Source organism: Triticum dicoccoides, chromosome 3B, assembly GCF_002162155.2.
Source record: "Triticum dicoccoides isolate Atlit2015 ecotype Zavitan chromosome 3B, WEW_v2.0, whole genome shotgun sequence".
Classification (NCBI taxonomy): domain Eukaryota; kingdom Viridiplantae; phylum Streptophyta; class Magnoliopsida; order Poales; family Poaceae; genus Triticum; species Triticum dicoccoides.
In genome coordinates this window covers 670,265,042-670,271,075 of record NC_041385.1, presented here as the reverse complement: position 1 = coordinate 670,271,075, position 6,034 = coordinate 670,265,042, and the positions used below count along the sequence as shown (strand labels likewise).

The window sequence follows — 6,034 nt, the reverse complement described above, 5'->3', positions numbered from 1 at the left end:
AAAAACCCATGTAAAAGCCCAATACCGTCCAGATCGTTTGCCAGTTAGCCTTCCGCTCTAGTCTCCTGGAAGCCACGTTCTCCTGTGATTAGCGTGTATCTGGGATTAGGTATCCCTAAAAAAACCTGGGATTAGGCGCCGCCGCCGCCGTCCGTCTGCCTCTACTTTCCCTCCTCTGCTGCTCATCATCTGATTCATGCGCACAGTCGGCGATGCAGCCTACTTCACTGCTCCAGCCTCGAATGAGCCAAGGTTAACACATCACACTATATACTAATCTCTCTCAGTTCTCATCTAGATATTATATCGGATTTTAGTTGTTTTTTTGGGTGTGATTTGAGATGCTATCAAGCATTCAGATCTTGTGGGTGTCTTAAAAATTATCATGATGCAAATTATTTTGAACGAGTTTCTATTTGTGAGGTGAAAGAATTCCTATGTCGAACTTATACAATATACCTAAATTCTAAGAACAAAATTCAGCTATTATGATTAGAAAAACGCCACCAAACAGTTTTAAGATTATGTTATTTCACTAAGCTGGTTGCTTCAAATTTTCAACGTATTGAAATTTTCAACGAAGCCGACGTGGAAGTTCTCAATCTTGTTTTTGATGATTATTTTTTGCACTAGATTTTTTTTATCTACTTAGCTTGGCCCTCCTATACTCAAATCCTGGCTCCGCCCCTGCTTTCTATTGTTTTGTTCAGAATACAGATGTATCCTCTGGTTTCTTTGCCATTCAGTTCACATCTGACCAAGTCAACAGCTAGCTACTACCAATTGAGCCCACATGCACATCGGGGCCTTGCAAATTAATTTGTTCCATACAGTGATTCGTTAAAAGCTCAAATTATGTGATTGCAAAATTTTAGACCGAAATTAGTTTCTACATGTTCTGGATACCTAGTTAGCTGACTGTTTTCTGCGTGCTGAAGGTGCTCAATTTGATATTTCTTTAAAGACGTTTAATTTTAGAGGCAACAAGATACTCCCTCCATTTCTTGATATATGGTGTATAGTTTTTTGTGGAAAAGTTCATATTATAAGGTGTATTCCTTTAGTTGACACTTTTACCCCTCCATAAGCTACAGTCCACGCATGACCTTTCTAGAAAAAAAGATGGCAAATCCCCATCTCGCATATGCATGTTGTGCATGCGCTGTAGGTTTGTTTGAAAAGAGAAGATTACACGTACTACTGTCCTTTTATTCATTCGCTCGTGTGAACCAATCTGGCCGCCGCTCTTTGCTCATTCACATGGAGAATCAGCACGACACCAACTCCCAGTTGATCCACTCGTAGCGGCAAGCAACCATTGGAGATGACGAGCAGGAGAGAGAGATGGCGAGTGGGAGATAGGGAAGGCGATCGGGAGAGAGAATGATGAGATGCGGAGGTGGGGAGGGGAGGATTTATAGCCCCGTATTCTCCAATTTGAAAACGAAAATTTTCACATAGTGGCGTCATTGTCATTCCCTCCCGTGCTGAAAATTTTCCATGAGCTGACTCTTCAGAAATTTTGAATTTGGCCAAGGCTTTTGCCTTTATGCAGCGCGGGAGAGAGTAAAGAAGCTGTGCGCGCCATGTTGCTCGCAGGAAAATGCGCGGGGACGAGGGAAAGGTAGCGATCAAGGGAGAATAAGTCAGAGAGGATATTGTGGGATTTGTTAGGCTAAATAAGAAAGTAAATTGCCTGGGATAGAGAGAATCGTGATTTTCCTATTTTTCTCTCTAGTATCACGTGTTTGCACCAGGGGCTTTTACGTCCAAAACCAACGAAATCTCCCCTCCCAGCGTGTGCGTTAATATTTGTGCAAGAAAACTATACACTCTATATCAAGGAACAGAGGGAGTACATAGTTCAAACAAGTGGATTCGTACATGGGAATATGTTTCATTGCACAAAATGCTGATGGTTTCGTTTACTGGTTGAAAATAAGCTGAAATTAATATAGCTACTGATGGTGATATTTGCATACAGGATGAGGCCACAATTCAACTAAGTGAACAAACTACTCCTTAGATCGATGCATGCAAAGTCATATGGTTGGATTGATCCTCATCCAGGTGACAATGGTGCTCCATTACCATGGTCATCGACTACTGGTCTGTTTGTCAGGTTAGACAAACAAATCTATGATGTTGGTAATAGTACATTTTTTACATGATGCTAACCAAGCCTATTCAATACATGACAGATAATACTATTTTTATATTTATCACAGTCACAAATTGCTTATTCAATTACTTGCTGGTTGATATAAATAGTCTCCTTCAATCCATGGTCGTATACTCATAGGTTCTAATAGAGTTGCACACAAGTACATGAAACAAAAATCTATAACATTGATTAAGCTGGCTTTTGTTGTTGGGAGAATGGTAGATCTTGTCCTGGCATCATTGTCGGGGTAGAGGTACCACTGGTAGGATTTTGTTGCTGGAAAAATGATAGATTCTGTCCAGGCATCATCATACGTGTAGAGGTACCACTGGTAGGAGTCTATTGTTGAAAGAATGATAGATTATGTTCCGACATCATCGTAGGGCTAGAGGTACCAATGGTAGGATTTTGTTGTGGGAAGAATGGTAGATTCTGTCCTGTCATCATCATAGGGGTACAAGTACCACTGGTAGGAGTCTGTTGTTGGAAGAGTAATAGATTTTGTCCTGGCATCATCATAGGGGTCGACAGACCAATGGATTGTTGCAGACTTGGGTTGTAATGTGCTAAATAGGGGTACACATGATTTGGCGGAGCTCCCAGATGAACCTATGCAGATAAATAGCAAAGCTTAGGTCATAGGTGATTGAAAATGAAAAATAGTTTAAAAAGTACACTTCTTATACCATTTGGGTTGGGTTGTACTGTGGTAGATACCCAGGCATTTGGTTTGTCAAAGGCATTTCAGGTCGTTGTTGTAAAGAATGGGCTGCCTTCTTTTTCTTCTTTGTTTTTGCTTTCTCCGAGCCACCAACGGGAGTACTTTGTGAGGCCTTGAAGTCCCACTTGACCTCCACAAATCTTTTATCCGCAACCAGGCGCTCAAAATGCTCGAAAAAAGTAAGCATGTCATATTTGATACTAATGTACCGCTTTAGTTCATTATTCATGCTTTCACTTCTTTAGGTAGTGCTCATGTGGGCTGAGAATGTATTTCTGCCATACACTAGTGCCCATTGCTCCCTTTTCTCAAACAACCTTTGCAGCCACGTATTGTCACCTAGTCCATATCTATTTAGCATTCTATTCCATTCATTTATAAAATCTTCTTCTTCCTCAATATCGTAGATACAATGCTGAAAATCAGCATTGTACTTCTTATATTCTTCAACATATTCTTGTATATATGAGTGAAATAACATGATTGACCTGACAAAGTAAGTTGTGCAGAACTGCTATTCCTTTTGTGTCAGATTTGCATAGATCTTATACAATCATCAACATTTTTGATTTGTTCTTCAGCAGAGGAAATGGTGCAACTAGTTCAACAAGAAGGACAAGAACAATGAAAAGAGGAGATAAAGAACAATACAAGTCAGATTTCTTACTTTTGGTCCTGAAGATCCATTGCCGTGTTCATGGTTCTCATGACCACTGCTTGAAGAAGCCATAGAGGACAATGATTTCCTTACTTTAAACCTCGGATCGCTTGATATTTGCAGACTTTGCTATCTGCCTGAATTTGGTTTGTGGATGCAATCAGGCTCCAGATTGAAATCTCTTCCGCCTGGTATTTAGGATCTTGTGTTTGTAAAGGTTTGCCTAGTGCCTCTGTTTTCTATATTGACGCCAAAATAGTTAGATTGGCGGACATTTTCCCTCCAGAAACAGTTGTGGATATTACGTGAGGGACTGAGGACGAGGGATATACGGGAATACGGGAGCTCGGGTTTTTTTTCTGGCAGAAAAGGCACGCGGGGAAGGGAAACTGGCGCTGCCGTTAGATGAAAAATTAGCGATGGGGAGCACGGATGGGAGCACGGGACGGGAGCAGGCAAGCCCCGTCCCCATTGCAAACATGTGCGTTGTTTCATCTCAGAAAAAACAACAAAAAAGTTGCAAGATAAAGGCGGTTAAGAAGGAATCAAACTCCAAAGCTCCGACTACTTAACGTCTTCTAGCCACTAAAACAAATGGATGTTTGTGATAATTGATTAGCATGAATATTTACGAACTCACTATAACGTCAGATTTGAAACCTTTTTGAACATTTACTAAAAAAACTGTGAACAATTTATAAATGCATAATATTTTTGTTAAAATGTGAACAATATTTGTAATTCCAAACATTTTTTGAAAACGTGAACAATGTTCGAAATCTTGAAAAGTTTTTTAAAATGCAATCAATTTTTTTAAAATTTTGAATATTTTCTGAAACACCAATACTTTCCCAAAAACACGAACATTTTTGGAAATTCCCCAACATTTTTTGAAAACATGAACTTTTCTATGGAACATGTTTTTTTTTGAATTTGTGAACAAATTCTGAAAATGGGAACGTATTTTGAACATTCGGGACATTTCTGTTATATGAAATGAACTAGTACGTACTTTGGCATGCATGTATTAGTACGTACTTTGACATGCATGCACATGCAACGCTCATTGAAGGATCAGCTAATGCACGCACTGTTGTCATGGCATGCTTCCTTCCATGTGTATCCTACGCATAACAATAAACTTTCAAGTTCAAAAATGAATTGCAGGGCTTAGTCACGTAGGAGAGGGAGAAAAAAGGGTGATCCATATATTTCTTTCTTTTTTTAGTACTAATAAAATATTTTACTTTTCTTATTTGGCATAAAACTGTGTCAAACATGTGGGTACAAAATAGACTTGCAAATAGTTTGACACATTTCTGTGTCAAAAAGGACGTGCAGCTGGGTTAGAGGGTCAAGAACAAGTTGCAAGTTAATGATGAACATGCAATAACGACTCCCCCCTCTCCCCAAAAAAAAGATAGCTCCCAAACACACGTATAACGTTCCTTGGTTTGATATTTTATCATCATAAAACACAAAAAGTAAATAAAAAGCCTTCCTTCTAGCCAGTTGCGTGTCGAGGATGTACTTGTAATTAGGACAAAAAGTACGTCGGCCTGAGTTGTCCGTCGATGGTGGACTTGGAACTGAGACAAAAAGAAATGGGTGGGGCCGAGTTGCGCATCAAGGGTCGAGTTGCAACTAGGACAAGAAGCCCCAACCCCCTTTACGCGCCGAGGTGGACTTGCAACCGGGACAAAAATGGGTAGGGCCCATTCATATGTCGGGGGTGATCTTGCAACTGGTACAAAAAATAGGACGGGCCCAAGTTGCGGATCAACGATGGAGTTGCAACTAGTACAAAAAGGGGTTCCCCTCCCAAGTTGCATGTCGAGGGTGTAATTGCAACCGGCATAAAAATGGATTGGGCCATGGTTGCATGTCGAGGGTGGACTTGCAACTGAGGCAACTACAACTACAATAGCACCCCCCCAATACCTTCCCAAAAACACGAACACTTTTTAATAGAACATTTTTGGAAATTCACAAACATTTTCTGAAATCGTGAACTTTTCTATGTAACATGTTTTTTTGAATTTGTGAACAAATTCTGAAAATGGGAATGTATTTTGAACATTCGAAACATTTCTGTTATATGAAATAAACTAGTACGTACTTTGACATGCATGTATTAGTACGTACTTTGACATGCATGCACATGCAACACTCATTGAAGGATCAACTAATGCACGCACTGGTGTGATGACATGCTTCCTTCCGTGCGTATCCTACGCATAACAATAAACTTTCAAATTCAAAAATGAATTGTAGGGCTTAGTCACGTAGGAGAGGGAGAAAAAAGAGTGATTCATATATTTCTTTCTTTTTTTAGTACTAATAAAAGTATTTTACTTTTCTTGTTTGGCATAAAACTGTGTCGAACATGTGTGTACAAAATAGATTTGCAAATAGTTTGACACACTTCTGTGTCAAAAAGGCCGTGCAGCTGGGTTAGAGGGTGGAGAACAAGTTGCAAGTTAATGATGAA

The 6,034-nt window shown here is 39.8% G+C and overlaps 1 long non-coding RNA gene across 1 annotated transcript; it reads left to right on the top strand.

Annotated features, from left to right (window-relative positions):
- The first annotated feature begins 141 nt into the window (after positions 1–141).
- On the top strand, positions 142–3,785 carry LOC119281792. The gene is made up of 3 exons (XR_005138554.1): positions 142–252; positions 1,985–2,122; positions 3,467–3,785. It is a non-coding gene; the product is annotated as an uncharacterized LOC119281792 (long non-coding RNA).
- Positions 3,786–6,034: the final 2,249 nt, after the last annotated feature.